This window comes from Lolium perenne, chromosome 5 (genome assembly GCF_019359855.2).
Source record: "Lolium perenne isolate Kyuss_39 chromosome 5, Kyuss_2.0, whole genome shotgun sequence".
Taxonomy (NCBI): Eukaryota; Viridiplantae; Streptophyta; class Magnoliopsida; order Poales; family Poaceae; genus Lolium; species Lolium perenne.
This window is the reverse complement of record NC_067248.2, coordinates 35,743,045-35,761,771: the sequence shown is the minus strand read 5'-3', so window position 1 is coordinate 35,761,771 and position 18,727 is coordinate 35,743,045. Positions and strand designations below refer to the sequence as shown.

General features: G+C 44.6%; 3 long non-coding RNA genes across 8 annotated transcripts; all 3 read right to left on the bottom strand.

The window, feature by feature from the left end:
* Nucleotides 1-929: 929 nt before the first annotated feature.
* On the bottom strand, nucleotides 930-2,502 carry LOC139830991 (uncharacterized). Its single transcript, XR_011744729.1, has 2 exons — nucleotides 1,207-2,502; nucleotides 930-1,062 (listed from the first exon to the last, which is right to left on the bottom strand). It is a non-coding gene; the product is annotated as an uncharacterized lncRNA (long non-coding RNA).
* Nucleotides 2,503-8,343: 5,841 nt separating this feature from the next.
* LOC127298573 (uncharacterized) lies at nucleotides 8,344-11,672 on the bottom strand. 6 transcript variants are annotated; one of them, XR_011744725.1, is made up of 7 exons: nucleotides 11,645-11,672; nucleotides 11,311-11,470; nucleotides 11,119-11,207; nucleotides 10,668-10,780; nucleotides 10,432-10,526; nucleotides 8,610-9,408; nucleotides 8,344-8,473 (listed from the first exon to the last, which is right to left on the bottom strand). It is a non-coding gene; the product is annotated as an uncharacterized lncRNA (long non-coding RNA). The 6 variants fall into 6 exon arrangements; XR_011744727.1 differs by lacking the exon at nucleotides 10,668-10,780 and having other exon boundaries at nucleotides 8,610-8,672; nucleotides 8,744-9,408; XR_011744726.1 differs by lacking the exon at nucleotides 10,668-10,780 and having other exon boundaries at nucleotides 8,610-9,089; nucleotides 9,219-9,408.
* Nucleotides 11,673-13,270: 1,598 nt separating this feature from the next.
* LOC127298572 (uncharacterized) lies at nucleotides 13,271-14,756 on the bottom strand. The gene is made up of 4 exons (XR_011744723.1): nucleotides 14,688-14,756; nucleotides 13,619-13,655; nucleotides 13,468-13,531; nucleotides 13,271-13,377 (listed from the first exon to the last, which is right to left on the bottom strand). It is a non-coding gene; the product is annotated as an uncharacterized lncRNA (long non-coding RNA).
* Nucleotides 14,757-18,727: the final 3,971 nt, after the last annotated feature.

Here is an 18,727-nt window from a genome sequence, read left to right as displayed (position 1 = left end):
ATTTCATAAACACAAGCATATACTGAAGTACATGATACCTTTCTTAGGATTTATACACCAGATCAAACAACCAAATAAAAGATTATAAACAGAAAGCTCCAATTTCACACAGAAGCAGAAACACTCCAAAAGACATATGACCCTATCAGGTGGTCTCATTATGTAAAAACTCAGGAGGCATAAATTACTACCAGGATGGTCAAAACAAGAACAATAAAAGCATCATATATGCATTCAAGATTCATCATGAATAAATCATAGATGGGAGCAATTCACCTGTGGCTTGCAGGGTCAGTGGAATTGAGTAAGTTGATGCCACGGTAGCATCAACTCAGAAATAAATCGACAATTTCAGATTTCCGCAAATACTTTCATTTTGTACGAGTTGCAAGTCAGACTCAGTTTGTATGATTGAGTTGTCATACTGCTTTTGTGACTAAGCGAGCAGTCAGATTACAATACATGGGGAAGTCCTTGAATAATTCAAGGAAAGGAATCCAAAAGTGCACGCCAGAGCATCAATCACACATTCACTTGAAAGCTAGCTAAAAAATTCATATAAAGAATGGCATGACAACATCCTCTCAGAAATAAATCAACAATTTTAGATTTACGCAAAGGAGCAAGTCAGACTCAGGTTAAATGATTAAATTAATGTACTATTTTTGTAATTAAGTGGGGCATAATTACAATGTACGGGAAAATGCACTGAATTATTCAAGGAAACAAATCCAAAAATGCACGTTAGAGACTTAATTACACATTAACTTGCAAGCTGGGAAAATTCCATATGGAGAATTGTAGACTATCCATTGGTGTAAATATCCACAAATGTACATATATATAAAGCTGAGCCTGCAACCTAGTGTACTGTAACCTTTTAGAGCTGTGGTATAACATCTATGAAATATATTGGAAGGGTTAAAAAGGATAAGTTATGATACTAAACTCACGTAATGACTATGAAGAAACAGAATTCTGAATCAATGCGCTCTTTTAATATAGGGTGTGCCATAAAATGTTCTTCAATACACCTCTCGTAGCCTCATAGATCACCTGGACCTGGATATACGAAAATGTGCAGCATAATTAGCATCAAGCTATAAATGATGTAATTTGAAATTATAAATGCTAAAAGAGGAAATCACAACCCTCCACATGTAATATGTTACTGAGGTTAATGCCCAACAAATCACTCAACCTTACCTTCTCGATTTTCTCAGATTCGGGTAAGAAGGGACAACACATATGACCTTTCCCATAAGGCAAGGGTTGCTGGAACTATTGGGTTCTGGCTTCAAGATGTAAACAACATTACAGTGTTATGAAATGAAGCCTATTTTTCATCTAGAACAATAAACAAATGGACACGACATTATTTGTATGATTGTACTCATTTGTTTACTACTCTTACCGCCCTATAAGGAGATAAATAATTAGCAATCAAGCATGAATTGTGTATACAAGACAAAATATCATCTAAATCTAGTTTTCAGCTTCCTTTTCATATGCCAATATGCCATCATTTCAATTGTTGTTCATATTCTGGACTTTTATCTATCAGAGCAACTAATGAGAATAACAAAATCTAGTGAAATAATGCATGAGGAAACAAGGATAATAAAATCTTTTGTTATTCATTAGTCTCCTGTAGCTAAAGAGATGCATTGGTTTTATAGAACATTAACTCATTTTGCTGAAGCTACAGAAATGCATTTGGTATACATAATAAAAACAATTTTACAAAATCTGAAAGAAATTTCTGTCAAGGATACAAAACGAGTACCTAGAAGTGCTTGCACCAAAAGATGGAACAGTCTGTTATCCTCGGGGGCGCGCTCCCAGCCACCGCTGCTGCCGTGGCCAGCAACCCACCAACTCTCGGTGCACACTCCCAGCCACCGCCACCGCTCGGTGCGCGCTATGCAGCCGCCGTCGTCACCTCAAATGGTAAGATTAAAACGAGTAAAACATGGTATCGGAATCCACAAACAAGTTTTCTTTAAGATCCTCTTGAGGACCACCAACTTAAGTACTAAATAGTTGGATATAGGCATACATAAATTTTCTATATTTGTATATGGACAGAAAATGATCCAGAGAAATATCAAATGCTTACCAAGTAGATGAAGTCAGCGTTCCAATCCCACTCTCCTCCCATTCTCGCTACACCACAATATCCATAGCAAAAATACAAGCCAAAGCAGGGACCAGGAGAGAGGAGAGGAATACCAGCATGTCTGTAGTTGAGGAAGGGAGGCGTAATGGGAGCAGACAACCAACACCATTCACCTGGGCTGCATCTCCTCCAAGATTCCGATGCTCTTCCGCATCACCACCTCCAGGACCTCTCATCGCCCCCGAGGAGAGGTTGGAAGAGGAGAGGACGAGGAGACATGGGTGCAGGTAAGGATATATGTAATCTTTGTTGAATCAAAATCGGCACAAATCTTTCAGAGGAATATTGTAACCAACTTGTTAGATGTGAAATACTAATGGGAAAATAAATTAAAAATCACTCAGAGGCGGAGGAGGTGAGGAGCAGTAGCTCACCTGGACTTATGGTAGAATAGTATTGGGCGTAACCAGCTCCTACAAAGGCAGAGACTGTCATTGATCCTTTTCCTTATTCTTTGCACATGGACAAAAACAAAAGATTTATGGCAGAATAGTATGAGCATAAATCATGTGACCACCTGCATCAAGAACCAAAGATATCATTATATGTGTGCATGACAACGTGCTTACATGAATGATAAGGAAGAACTGTGAGCACGCCACATCATGAGAAAGGCAAAGGCATAGCTGTGCTGATAAGGAAGCAAGCAAGCCTCAAATAAATGAAATAAAAGGGAAACAATATGGAAGAAAACCAGGAGCGGGAGCAAAGAAATTGAAGATGGGAGGACCTAGCTCATTGCAGGCTTCAGAACTACTTCAATCTGACAGGGGCAATAAAATATGTGGAGAGAGCCATACCATTAGCTGACATCTATTAACAGAAAGCGGTGTAAATTCTTAGACCTCTAAATGATTATGTTCAAGCCCACCTGAAGATCAAACTCGCAAGAAACCTCCTTGTGTCTATTACAACATGCAAATTAGCCATTAAGGTGACACCTTCCTGAACTAAAGTCCCTAGCAGATCCCTTGCATAGCAGGGCATTGGACATGAGACTACAAATAAGTATTCGTGCAAATTGAGTTCAATTTTCTGGCCAAACCACCTTTTTCCATAGGTAATAACAGATCTCACAAAATAAGAAAAGAAATCTTGAGTGATCCTTCATGTGAAGGACATGGTTTATCAATTAGGACTATTGGAGCACTAAGCAAAAGAAAGTAACCCATCTAACTAACTGCACTTGTGGTCGCACTATATGGCATTCTGCTACCTAATAACGTCCCCGTGCCTTGCAGCCGACTGACACACGGACATATGCACTGCTACTCACCATGTAGTCGAAGATACGGCAGCGGTCAGATGCAGCCACCGCCGCTCTCCACGGAAGCCAAAAATCACTTCTTGTTGACGTGATAACAAATAAGTAGAGGTCACACACATAATGTATTGTTTTTTCTGAAACTTTCTCCTCCATCTGGTGCGATTTATCTTTTTCTACACCAATCTTCTTTCTCCATTGAGAAATGCACACAAACAGTTGCAATGCACCAGTGGCACTCCTTTTAGCACAACGTGATTACTTTCTCCATCAGGTGAGAGTTAACTTTTCTACACAAATGTAATTTCTCCATGGAAACCTGAACGCAAACATATCCTCCTTTTAACACAGCATGATGACCACCAAAAAAACAAAATAGAAAAGAGAGAGGGGCATGAATTACTGCAATACCAGCAGCAATAATTTTGCGGACAAACAAAAATGCATAGAAAAAGGAGTGTAGAGACCAATTTTATACCTTTGTATTCAGCAACTCAATTCTCTCAAAATATTACTAAGACTGGAACTTTTCTATCTCAACCAAAACTAATATAACCCTGCAAATCAATCAGCAGCACAAAAGGTAATCTGTTAGCAAATCTAGCAATAAAGAATAAAAAAAGGCGATTCAAAGGTATATGATCCCCCGCTTCTCTAAATGAAGGAAAACTTCAGATTAGTGTTCAATCCTTTTGAATTTACCATTAAATACAAACATATAAGTTTGGTAAACCAAATAATTCTAATTATTTTTCATTCTATGATTATTTATCTTTTTAGTTTAATTACATGCCAAGCAAACAATGAAAAACAATGGCACTTCACACAAATCACTGATGGAGAAAAATCGTGAGTACAGAAAGAATAACACCCATAGTAGAGAACTTGTATATTTTTAGTGGGGATATTTGAGTATAAAAGCTGTTGTGGGTATACTTCATGGGTGTACCATCGACAGTGCCTAGATCCGGCAAGCCCGGGTGGCCCATAGATGGCGATGTGGCGTGTGGCCCGTCGGGCGGCCCAGTTGCTGTTGATCCTAAAGGATGAAGTCCAGCCCAGGATAGGGAAGCCGGATCCCAACCGACCATCGGAGGAAGTCGGATCCGTGAAGGTCCATGTGGAACCCGGATCCATGGAGGCCAGGAGTAACCCGGATCCATGGAGGCCCAGGAGTAACCCGGATCCATGGAGGCCCAGGAGTAACCCGGATCCATGTAGGCCCAGGAGTAACCCGGATCCATGGAGGCCCAGGAGTAACCCGGATCCATGGAGGCCCAGGAGTAACCCGGATCCATTGAGGCCCCAGTGGAACCCGGATCCAGTACGACGTAGGGAGGAAGGCAGATCCTTGACGTACACGGCAAGACCTTGTACCGTAGTTAGGCGACCTGTAATCCGGCTAGGACTCTCCATGTAAACCCTAGATCCGTGCGCCTATATAAGCCGGATCCGGGAAGCCCTGAGGGGAGATCTCGAGCTAGAAGCGAGACAACCACAACTCATTGTAACAACGCGAAAGCGCCCAGATAATTCCAGACAAGCAGCAGTAGGCCCTGTCATCGTGCAGGTGTTCCGAAGCTGGGTAACTCGCGTACCACCGTCCCGTGTGCTCTCCGCCCTATGGCCCCTACTTCTTCTCCCCCTCGTGAGGATCCCTCCTCCGGGGTACCGTCGATTAGGCAACGACAGTTGGCGCCCACCGTGGGGCCTGCGGCGTCTGGAGGCCGGAACCGGGCGGGTTCCACATCTTCATCTGCGAGACCGTTGATTTCGACGGAAACGCACTGTTAAGTAATGTAGCTACGACCGCCGCCGAGCAGGACGCAGCTGCAAAGATTCGATACGAGTTCTTTGGACCTTCCTAAGGAAGACTCCGCCTTAGATCTGAAAATTTCAAATTCTGGTTTCGGTAGCCGGATCCGCGCCTACGTTTTTGGTAGTCGGATCCGCACCTATGTTTTTGGTTGCCGGATCCGCGCCTACGTTTTTGGTACTCGGATCCGCATCTATGTTTTTGGTTGCCGGATCCGCGCCTACGTTTTTGGTACTTTGATCCGCACCTATGTTTTTGGTTGCCGGATCCGCACCTACGTTTTTGGTAGACGGATCCGCACCTATGTTTTTGGTTGCCGGATCCGCGCCTACGTTTTTGGTACTCGGATCCGCACCTATATTTTTGGGTAACCGGATCCGCACCTCAATTTTTGGGTAGCCGGATCCGCACCTCAATTTTTGGTAGTCGGATCCATACCTATTTTGGTAGTCGGATCCGCACCTATATTTTTGTAGCCGGATCCATACCAAAATTTTGGTATGTGGATCCGCACCTAAATTTTTGGAAGTCGGATCCACACCTAAATTTTGGTAGGTGGATCCGCACCCTCTGAGACCTTTGCGACAATCAATCTCGCACCGGCTCGACGGAACGCCGAAGAAAAACCGCCACGTCCGACGTTTGACTCCGCTCCAAACAGCTAAGTCCCTATTTATATTTAAATTTTAAAATTTTATGATCATGAGATTAAGATTGGTTCACTCATATCCTGAGTCTTTTACCGCTTTCGCTGTTGGTCATATCTTTCCCACGATTTGCCTCGCGCTCGTGAAAAACTTTGTCTTGTTTTTGCCGCTTAAGGCTCCGATGCAGCTGCAAATTTTCCGCCTTCGGGCGTTAGCTTGAGTTTTACGGCCTACACGTTTTGTTGTTTTATGTGTGGATTCCTTAGTAGTGACATCTCGGTACTTAAAGCCGGCCTCTGTTTACGAGGTTCTTGATTGTTTCGCTATTAAGCGCTATCGCCTCAGCAGATGTTCTGTGTTTAAAGTTTGCCGTCTCGCGAAAAGTCAAGCATATAAACCAGAAGAACGGATAAACCAGCACTTGCTTAAAACATGTAAATTACATTAACTGTTCAAGTTAGTCGAGTTTTTTCCGCCTTGACAGTTTTATGTTGTTCAACTGCTGCATAGTTTCAGCTTTAAAACATTTGTTCAAAGGCCGTTTTTGTTCCGCCTTACATTTGTTCGTTGAACATGATCAAAGAAACAATTTAATACAAATATGTTTTTATGTTTATGTATCAGGTACATGACACTTGGACGTACAACAGTCCTCGATTTAAGGTGTTTTCAAGCGAGATCTAGCATCGCGCGAAGCCCCAGGTGAAGCTAGCCGGATCCAATGAGAGAAGGTTAGGCGGATCCATGGCGTGCACAGCTGGAGAAGCAGCTTGAGTCTTGATTCCGCTATGCTTAGCTGGAACCAACCCTCGGGGGCTGCGGTTTGATCTTAGGTGAAAAGTGTGTTTCTTTTCGGTATCGGTCTTGGAAATTTCCGCATAGATGATTGTGTTTTATGCTATTCCTAAGTCACATATAAAGATAAAGCTACTCTAAGAGCACCAAGCCGGATTTTCAAGAAAATTCACCTTGGCGCTCGGGGGCTACATCGATGAAGTTCTGCGAGTAACAAGCGGAAAATTTCCACCTTGACGCTTGGGGGTAAGTTTCTGAGCATCGAGTCTCCTTGGAGCAAGCCGGCTCAACGCTCGGGGGCTAACTAGCCGGATCCGCACCTATATATTTGGTAGCCGGATCCGCACCTATATATTTGGTAGCCGGATCCGCACCTATATTTTTGGTAGCCGGATCCGCACCTAATTTTTGGTAGTCGGATCCGCACCTCAACTTACCGCTCAAATCACGCGAAAATGGCGCCAAGATAGGCGGAACCGTTTGAATCTTTTAAGGTTCCGGGTAACGGCGTGAAGATAAGCAAATTCTTGTCCATAGCGGGGAGTAACCCGGAGACATGTTATGTCTTGTCGATGGATGAAGTCCCGCAGGATGAGGGTTTTTTCCGACTGAAAGTTGGGAAAGAAGAAAATATGAAGTTAGAGCTCTTCAAGTTTCTCCGCGTTACCAATATTGCCGGAGACCATGATGGACTAGTGAGGCGGAAACAGCAGGTGAAACTCGGAGAACTCGGGGGCTCTTGTTGTGGGTATACTTCATGGGTGTACCATCGACGGTGCCTAGATCCGGCAAGCCGGGTGGCCCATAGATGGCGATGTGGCGTGTGGCCCGTCGGGCGGCCCGATTCTTTGTTGATCCTAAAGGATGAAGTCCAGCCCAGGATAGGGAAGCCGGATCCCAACCGACCATCGGAGGAAGTCGGATCCGTGAAGGTCCATGTGGAACCCGGATCCATGGAGGCCAGGAGTAACCCGGATCCATGGAGGCCCAGGAGTAACCCGGATCCATGGAGGCCCAGGAGTAACCCGGATCCATGTAGGCCCAGGAGTAACCCGGATCCATGGAGGCCCAGGAGTAACCCGGATCCATGGAGGCCCAGGAGTAACCCGGATCCATGGAGGCCCATGTGGAACCCGGATCCAGTACGACGTAGGGAGGAAGGCAGATCCTTGACGTACACGGCAAGACCTTGTACCGTAGTTAGGCGACCTGTAATCCGGCTAGGACTCTCCATGTAAACCCTAGATCCGTGCGCCTATATAAGCCGGATCCGGGAAGCCCTGAGGGGAGATCTCGAGCTAGAAGCGAGACAACCACAACTCATTGTAACAACGCGAAAGCGCCCAGATAATTCCAGACAAGCAGCAGTAGGCCCTGTCATCGTGCAGGTGTTCCGAAGCTGGGTAACTCGCGTACCACCGTCCCGTGTGCTCTCCGCCCTATGGCCCCTACTTCTTCTCCCCCTCGTGAGGATCCCTCCTCCGGGGTACCGTCGATTAGGCAACGACAAAAGCCATGGCAACAAGAAACTTGGAAAGTCACCTGATTTTGTTTTGCAAGGATGACCATCTAGCCCGAGGACACCGCACTACCAGGGGAGTCGCAGCCTCAAGCACGCCACAAGGCCTGCTGCCGCCAGACACTGCAAGTGTGAGTAAAAGATGTTCTCTTTCTCTCATGCTCTACAGGTGGCCTTCACTCCGCTCCAACCATCTGCCCTTGTGGTGGCGATTGCAAAGAACTTCACCGTGGCTTTCCGTTTTACATAATGCCTATATTCCACAATCCGAGAGGAAGACAGAGGAGCAGGAACCAACATTAAGATCGAAGCCAACAACAAACACACCATAATATGGACACATACCAAAGGCGGCAAGCAAGTATACCAAAGCAGAGAATAGAGTTTACCTTCAGAACTGTGGCAATGTATATCCTCGAGTGCTCCCTAGTATCAGCAGCCGCTTGAGTTACCTGCAAGATAGGTCAGTCAAATTGCATACGCCACCACAGAAGTGAGGACATGAGGGAATTTTTGTTGTCACCTTTCTGAGGTGTTACTCTTATATCTGAACTAACAAGTGAGGTTGCAAAACAATCAACAACGCAAGAGTCGATTAACAAGCAAATGTGTATACAGACACAAAAGAGAGAAGGTACAAAATCAGAAGAGGGGCAGAAAAAGTAACATAGGAGTGGCCACAGAAGGAAGGGTGTGCACCAGGAGGGAGAGAAATATCAGCTGCACCAACTCCCTAAGTCCCTGCACGTTTGCCGTAGCTCCAGGCCAGGCTGTCATGGATGACTCATGTGGAGACTTACCAGGCATGCACTCAAATGATTGGTGAGCCACTAAACTTACTTCGAGATTTCGCAGATTCGGTGCTCCAACTTCCATAAGCACACATATTGACACACGGAACAGAAACAATACATTCGAGTGTCCATCATAGGCAGTGACAAGTTTTCATTTAAACAGTAAAGCCAAATAAGTTGCAGTATATGTAAGTTGTTTTGTACCTCTCCTCAAATAGAAAACACGTGGGAAATGTACATATTCCTGTATAACTAATAGTTACTGGAATCCCCATGCGGGAGAGAATTACCACCGCCACCGAGGACCCCGTGTACACATGATCGCTGCACGAGATGGGCCAGCTACTGCACAACCTTGGTGGCCTGAACTCTGGTTGGGGCTGTTTTTGCGTATCTGAAACATGAAGAAATGATCAACAGTAATTCAGAACAGAGATTCCGTGGAGAGACACAAAACATCATCTACATAGACACATGAGGATCACGACATTTAACCAAGAACATTCAGCATGTGAGGCTCCAAAGAATAAATCAAGTGAGCATAGTACTTCTAAAACGTCTAGAAAAGAATTAACCAAGAACATTCAGCTTGCGAGGCTCCAAAGAATAAATTAGATGAGCATAGTACTTCTAAAATGTCTAGAAAAGAATTAACCAAGAACATTCAGCATGTAAGGCTCCAAAGAATCAATCAATCAGATGTCTAAAATGTCAGGAAAGGGCAACCAAAAGGTTCTTTGCATTTCATCGTGACTGGAAGACTATTGGAGCAATGTAACAGGGGAAACACAAATTTCCTGGCAGACATTACATAGACAGTCTTGGTGCTAATGTTACATGGAGCTGGCACGATATAAACAGTTAAATCATACTCTGAAAACCAGTACCAGTGCTGAAATTTTCCTGCAGTAATAAATCACTGTCTACTCGGAATGCTATAACATCCAAAGATAAATGGTACAGTTCTACATGTACAATAGAAATCTGAAGACATTTGTGAACTAATATATTACGATTGTAGGAAACCATGTCAGAAAAATAAATAGAAACAACAAAGTCTGGAAACCTATGATCACTGTCATTTCTGATATCTTGATTAAAAGTGAGCAGTAATTTTCCAGCTATGCATCAAATGCAAGAAATTGACAATATGAAGCAATATCGATGTTAAGAATATAAATGCTTCTTTTTGCTCACCCTCCCTCCTAGTAATTATTTTTATTTCAAGAAATTTGCATGTTGATTCATGCCCTTCAGGCTCACCACGATGAACAAATAAAAATAGCTGTGAGTATGAAAAGGCAAAGCACTATCAATTAGCAATACGCCACTGCAATGTCACACAAATATAGTCCTATTAATAAACTAAGGCAGGAGATGATTCATTCCCTAGAGATGAATAAATAAAAGAACTCACCTAGAGCTTAGGACCTTCGATGTGGCCATGATGGTGCCTGCAATATCACCTTCAGCATGCAATATCACCTTCAGCAGTGATTCTCCATCACCTAGCTGGAACCAAACATCATCCGGATATCATTTACTAAAACTAAAATATTCACGAAGCATATCAGACCAAGACAGCATGATATTTCCTAATATTTTCCTGGACCAAAGCTAGCTAATTACGTAATTCCTAACAAGCAAATCTACCCAAATGTTGTAGGACTTATTAATGCCGCAGCTGGTGAACATGCCACAGCTGACAAAATCTGCTTCGCAAAAACATCGAGGATCCATTTCCTCGTCTTTTAGTGACTAAGCATCTGTTCACAACAGCAAGAAGAAACATGAGAAAGAGGACACTTAGCATCTGTTCTTATCAGCAGTGAAATCGGACCAAATAAGAATGAAACTAAGCATGTATTCTTAGCAAGAGGAAAGGCACATCACATGTGTATTGATTATCGTAAGGCACATTGAGAAATCAACCGAGAAATGAAATACTAATCATAGAAATTGCGATCGCATATAAAATAAACAGATTAGAACTAAATCAATCTGAAGCATAAAACATCCACTAAAAATTTCAGGGAAAGAATGAAAAAATCGCAGGACATGATGGGAAGATGGGGTGTGGATGAGAAGGCTGGAAGAAGCTCACCTGGAGGTGCTGGCTACGCCCCAGTGGTAAATACAACATTAGCACCGGCCTTGAGAACTTTCTCAATTCGCTCCTTTGTTATTCAGATTCTGTGCGAAAAGCAAGATATTAACATTTAGGTACACTACTGGACACCATTAAATAGAAAATAAACTGATTGTAAAGGATCCATCACAAGAATCAGTATTATACCGAGCATGACAATAGAGCACACGCATTGCAAATTCCTTTGGGAGATCACAAAAAAATCAGTATAATATCGAGAAAATGAACAACCTCCTACATATCTTCTGCAGTTCCCGTGGATCAGATACAAGGACCTGTATACCCATTTGCATCCAGTTTTCAGTCCCTGAAACAAAACAAATGAGGCATAAGAAAATAGAACCTTTAGGCCAGTGCATGATATTGCTTTTCATACAGGAACATCTTAAATGAACTCAGAAGGTATATTTTAGAGAAACACTCAAATACTCTATTTATTGCTCTCATGTGAGAACCAACTCCTATAAATCTCTTTTATTACCATATAGCAGAGACGCCACCGAGAGCACACCAAATAATATCGCAGCCTTGAACTTGGAAAAACTGGACAGTATCCTACTGGAAAAACAATATTGCAGCATTTGGTAGTCAATCTAGGTCAGAACTCATTAGCTCATACAATAGGTGAGATTTATACAATGCGGAATATCATGACTTCATGTAAACAGATATATACGCTGATATTTTTTTGCTTAGGCACGTGCCTTTCCTTACATACTCCAACAATTGGGGCGTGTCTTGTAGCTATACAAGTCAATAAATAAAAATGCATTAGTGAATCATACCAAAAGAGAAAGAGCCTCACTCGTGCAGGGTTAATCAGCCTACATAATAAAAGTACCATTCCCAGAAAATCATATTGCCCTCTAGAGAGCACAAATCCTATATCAAATAAATTTCTCGTCTTTACCATAACCATTAAATCAATCGACTAACATATACTGGAAGTAGGTCTGCAAATACCAAAGAAAACTGCAGCAGAACAGTTTAAGCGAACATGTCCCAGATTCCCATGACTATCACAAAAACTACAACTTTTACCCCTCTCTTAACTTCACTGACTTTTATCCTAGTAGAATTCCACCTTCAATAATGTTCAATCCAGCAAAGATTTTGTCAGTACACATGATGTGCACCGGTGGAAGATGTTTGAATATATACAAATAATGAGCATAACTAAAAGCAGCATAATTTCTATAGAAGAAATTCAACAAAGAAATAAAACAATTGTGTCTAAGAGCAGGTGATCGAGCAGGTGATCTTGTAGAACTCAAATGACACCTCCAATTGGAGACCTGCTTCAATTGCTAAAACAAAGAGAGGAAATTAAATCAAACGAGCGGTGTTGAGCATATGCTCAGCTATGGTGAAGATCAAAAGAAGCATATCAACTAAGTAATACATGGAAAAAGATGGCCAAAGCAAGCAGATCAATAGTATTATTTACACCTCAGCTCAATGAGAATTATAATCACATAAAAATGAAAAGTCTACAGGAGAAAGAATCCTAATCAAAGTAAATTACCGGCAAACATGGGACTGCGACTATGGGTGAGGGTCTCAAAGATGCAGCGGCTATTCTCTTCTTCGGCGTTTCTGGCGAAGCAACAGCAGTAAACTGCAGGGGAAGAGAGGCGGCGAATGGCTCTTGTGAGGTTGATATCAGCGCTGTAGAACCTCATCGAGTTTGAACCTGAACACGGCGATGAGTTATAATCGGTGGGTAATTGCAAAACAAGCAAGCACAGGGTTGCAGCCAAACTAAAAAAAAAATGAGTACTTCTTGTTCATGAGTAAAAATACTATATTATTTGTATCTGTACTAATCCACCTAGAGCACATGTAGCAATTGACAGCTGATTTACACGATAATCTAATTCTACTCTATCAAGTTTCCAATGAACATCATCTTAAGTTAGGGCCACAAGAAAATGTGGAAAACAAACATATCAATTACACCTACTCAACAATCTGGTATACAGAACACGATATCAGGTTTCTAGTGAAAATCATCTCAAATGAGGGCCACTTGCAAATGAGGGAAGCAAACATATCAATTATGTACCTACTGCAACAATCTAGTATACGCCACTCATCTAGTATTACTAATTTGCTGTTGTGACACTATACTCATACTTTCCAGCTCTTTTTGACCACACAATCAGTATTGCCTGGGAACTTGTTAGTAATGTCAATGCAACTGTAACAATGGACCTGCCACAACGAACGACATTTGCCAGTAAATTTTCTGATCTTCTGAAATTATGTGATGTGGCAGAAAGATTGGAACATTAACACTCTTACTTTTGCTTCCAGCTATGCTTGCCCTTCAAACCTCCTGCGTCGCCAAGCGTGGAAGATGCTGCAGCTGTATATAATACATGCATTAAAGAACGAGGTTCCTGATTATAGGACATTCCAAAGAGAACATTTCAGTGATGAACCGGGAACTTACTGCTAGAAAGGGACCTCCCATCAGGGCTTTCTATGTCCTGAAATATGACATCATAAGTCTCCTTTAGATTGCCAGGATAGTACAGCTCGTCAGCACACAACACAATTGACAAGCATAAGTCTATTATAACACACGGAAGTTCCAAGTTCAAACAGATAGGGCAAGACATTGCCAGAGCATGAAAGTTTTAATTAGTCCTAGGCTACCAGGGAGCGATGGTGAAGATCAACATGATAAAGTGACTGGACAACTTTTAATCATTTTCAAAGGTAAGTCATAGTATGGTTTAACCTCTGCCATAATATACTCATAAAACTTGCTATGAACAAGTTACTTCCAGTAAGATGCTCCAGTGTTAAAGAAGATCAATGTGCAAACTAATAAGTTCATAAATGGCTGAAAGTTGTAAATGACCCTATGTTCAAATACTCACCCTTTAAAAATGCAAATGTGGTTTACCAACCGATGTTGTATGTTATAAGAGGAAACATCGGTCACCTATAGACTGACCTACTGTCAGTTGTAAGACAATCTGGCAAGCATGCCTGAACCTTGTAATAACATACTGAGTAAAAAGAATAAAACCAAGAATGGCCACAAATGTATTAGAGTGTTGTTCTCAGGTGTGCTGGTTTGTACATCAACATTATCATTAATCCACGGCGAGCGTTTGTACAGGTTTAATTCATCAGTCATGTAGTATATAGGTTAGAAAACCCCAATGGGCGCAATAACATACGGAGTAATACTCTTCAGCCAGTCACCAAAATGTCCAAAATCAGTTCGCCGCGACCTACTATTGAACTTTACAACAAACTGAAGTCAGTCACCAACGAAACACTGCAATGTTCCCCTAACTCACTTGCTGCGGAATTCTAATCCAGAATTACAATTGCATCCATGCACCGGTCACACTACAAAACCGTCTTATTGGGCACTAACCAGCAACCACAATTATATGATGACGACCGACACCCTTAGCATTCCAAATGTCCTTAATCGAATTAATAACAAACAAACGCCACATAGAGCAGAGAGGAAGAGACAGAAAGGGGAAGGAGATGCAAACCTGGACGAATCTCGGTGATGCCCATGTCGCTTGACCCTGAATCGCCACCGGCTCCTGCCACCCTCGGTCAGAGGTGGTCGTACCTGCGACGGTGTCGTCGAACGCGACTGGCGACGGCCGGCGCCTCCTGGCGCTCTTCGCAGCGGCGCCCTCGAGCGCATGGAGCGGCCGAGTTCCTCGGCCCAGCTCCTCCTGATGCAAGGCAAGAGTTGCTGAGGCGCGACGGCGGCTGCTCGGGGGCGCTGTCCGCTGGCGGCGCGAAAACTCGGCAGCGGCGACGACTCGGTGGCTGGCGGAGTCGAGGGGCGGGAGAGAGGAGGAGGCGGGGATTGGGGGAGGACGGGAGGCACGGGATTGGGGAGAGGAGGATGGCCTGCGATTGGGGAGTGGTGCGCTCCCGCGGCTCGTTGCCTTTCTCTGCACCACCAACCGCCACGGGGAGATGAAAGGAAGCCACGGGCGAGGACTCCGCTGGCGCCGCCGGGGCCCTCCTCCGGAACCTGCTCCTGCAGTGCCTCCTCTTGTCCGCCACGGCAGCCGTCCCGTCCGGCCCTGTCTGCTCTCCTGCAGCTCGCCTCCAGCAGGAGGATGCGCAGGGAGGCCGCCGGCGTCGGGGAGGCGCGAGCAGGTCGCGGCGGCCAAGGGCGCCGTGCGCACCCGACGGCGCCGCCGCACGGAAGCCCGCCTGCGTGCGGTCTCCGGTCCGTCTCCATGCCGGGGAGAGCGGCGCGCCACCATTGGAGAGGAGGAGAGAGGAGAAACGGGGATTGGGTGGAAATGAGGCCCGGGGATTGGAGGAGCGATCTAGGGTTTCACCCGTGCCCTGTGGAGAGGAAAAACAAGGCGACTGAAGGAACGGGCATGTCTGCCTCTCGTCATCGGGCCCCGCACATGGCCGGTCCCACGCGTCATGGAGCCTTTCCGAAGCAGAAGGAGTGAGAAACATTTTGACCGATCCAACGGCTGTGGTGAAAAGTGGGGTAGAAGATTTACTGTGCAGAGGCAAACGTGTGACCCAGATTGATTTGCCCCTTTGGATGGGCTGGTTGGCCGGCGCCTCCTGGCGCTCTTCGCAGCGGCGCCCTGGAGCGCATGGAGCGGCCGAGTTCCTCGGCCCAGCTCCTCCTGATGCAAGGCAAGAGTTGCTGAGGCGCGACGGCGGCTGCTCGGGGGCGCTGTCCGCTGGCGGCGCGAAAACTCGGCAGCGGCGACGACTCGGTGGCTGGCGGAGTCGAGGGGCGGGAGAGAGGAGGAGGCGGGGATTGGGGGAGGACGGGAGGCACGGGATTGGGGAGAGGAGGATGGCCTGCGATTGGGGAGTGGTGCGCTCCCGCGGCTCGTTGCCTTTCTCTGCACCACCAACCGCCACGGGGAGATGAAAGGAAGCCACGGGCGAGGACTCCGCTGGCGCCGCCGGGGCCCTCCTCCGGAACCTGCTCCTGCAGTGCCTCCTCTTGTCCGCCACGGCAGCCGTCCCGTCCGGCCCTGTCTGCTCTCCTGCAGCTCGCCTCCAGCAGGAGGATGCGCAGGGAGGCCGCCGGCGTCGGGGAGCCGCGAGCAGGTCGCGGCGGCCAAGGGCGCCGTGCGCACCCGACGGCGCCGCCGCACGGAAGCCCGCCTGCGTGCGGTCTCCGGTCCGTCTCCATGCCGGGGAGAGCGGCGCGCCACCATTGGAGAGGAGGAGAGAGGAGAAACGGGGATTGGGTGGAAATGAGGCCTGGGGATTGGAGGAGCGATCTAGGGTTTCACCCGTGCCCTGTGGAGAGGAAAAACAAGGCGACTGAAGGAACGGGCGTGTCTGCCTCTCGTCATCGGGCCCCGCACATGGCCGGTCCCACGCGTCATGGAGCCTTTCCGAAGCAGAAGGAGTGAGAAACATTTTGACCGATCCAACGGCTGTGGTGAAAAGTGGGGTAGAAGATTTACTGTGCAGAGGCAAACGTGTGACCCAGATTGATTTGCCCCTTTGGATGGGCTGGTTGGCCGGGTACTCTAGCATCATTTATAGGAGAAATTTCACTTTGCAGCACAAGCTATGCATGGGCACAAAACAAATCAATATCGGTCAAAAAAAAATCTTAGTTTTCCACACGCCCACGGAATCTGCATGGTTCGGTCTTTGGGCGAGGGCAGGTGACGACTGGCGCTGGCACATCTGTCGGGTAATTGACTGGCCCCACGAAATCTGCATGGTTCCGCAGGTCAGAAGGCTGGTTTGTTGATTTTGATAAAATTAATCTAAATTTAAAAAGATCTCACAAAATAACCTGATTTCAAAAAGATTTCACAAAATAACTTTTTACTTGGCTCCGCAGGAGACGGAGCCATATTCACTACCACAACTTCGTCTTAAGTGGAGCCAAGCTGATAAGCACAACGTCGCCTCAGGTGGAGCCAAAACTCAGTAGCACGGCTCCGTTCCGGGAGGAGCCAAGCTCAGAAGCAGAACGAATCTCAAGCGAAGCCAATCTCAGTAGCACGGCTCCATCCTAGGTAGAGCCAAGGTCCTTAGCCATTTTTCAACAATAATTGGGAGTGGTTCGTGCACCTATTGAGGACCAAGATTATTGAACCCAACAGAGAGGTTTGCATCATCTCGGACTGCCACCAAAGGATACTCAATATAGTTATTTTCGATTTTATGTTTATTTTCATTTGGGTGGTTATGTGTGTAAAATTAGACGTACCATATCAAGTCTCTATTTATTTGTTCTTAACTGTTCCTTGACATATCTCTTTTGAACCGGGGTGACATGTCAACATAGAGTGCGATCTCGATGTGGTTTGTACCTCCAGCGTCGTCGTCATACATGTCCTCTCTATCACCATTGTGGTGATAGAATAAAGTGATGGAAGACATATTATAGGTATTGTACTTTAAAGGTTTTTTTTAAATTTATTAACATACAAACTACTTTTTTATCATGAAATATAACTTATCATAGATTTTGTCATATACCTTTGCTATATATTCTATTTATCTTTGCAATGTGCTTCCTCGGCAGCTTAAGATGCTTTTTTATCATGAAGTATAACTTGTCATAGATTTTATCATCTATCTTTGCTATATTATTCTATTTATCTTTGCAATGTGCTTTCGGTAGCTTGAGATGTTTCTTTTATCATGAAGTATAACTTATCATAGATTTTATCATCTATCCTTGCTATATTAGTCTATTTCTCTTTACAGTGTGCTTCCTCAATAGTTTGGATTCGTGAGTGCGATCTAGTACAAATATAACCCAAATAAAGGGAATCATTGGTAAATCCTCATAAATTAATATAAAACATGAAAATAACATCATATATGTTACAAATATGTGAGAATATGTGTTAATTAAATGCAAAGTTCATGTATGCATTTTACATGCATCAGTATTATACTCAATCTCCTACTCCACCATATGGCAAAGGCAAAACAAATAGAAGGTGCCAACAGAGGCGGGGTGAAGGAGCTGCATCGTTGCAAGATGCACTATTTGTGCATCTATATCTCATTCTTAGCTAGAAACTGAATCTATATTGTGATACATGTATACATGTGCTGTATGAAATGTACAATTAAATAAAAATAAATTTTGCAATGTATTTACATGCAATGTTGAGTTATGGCCTATTGTGTACAACTAGGTACTGGAAAAACGTCAGCGACCCTTGCTGAAATCAAACGGCTGGTTGAAACAAACATCATGGCATCTCCCTTCAACACATACACCTAAATAAACAACATCGTTTGCGATCTTCAAGTCGGCTGACGGTTCAGTATGAAATATCATGCGACGACATGGCCTTTCGTACACGATTTCTTATACAAAACCGTTTGTGATATTTCTGTAGGAGAACGTTGCATAGAAAACAAAAATTTTCCTACCGCGAACACGCAATCCAAGCCAAGATGCAATCTAGAAGACGGTAGCAACGAGGGGGTATCGAGTCTCACCCTTGAAGAGATTCCAAAGCCTACAAGAGGAGGCTCTTGTTGCTGCGGTAGATGATCACTTGCCGCTTGCAAAAGCGCGTAGAAGATCTTGATCACGATC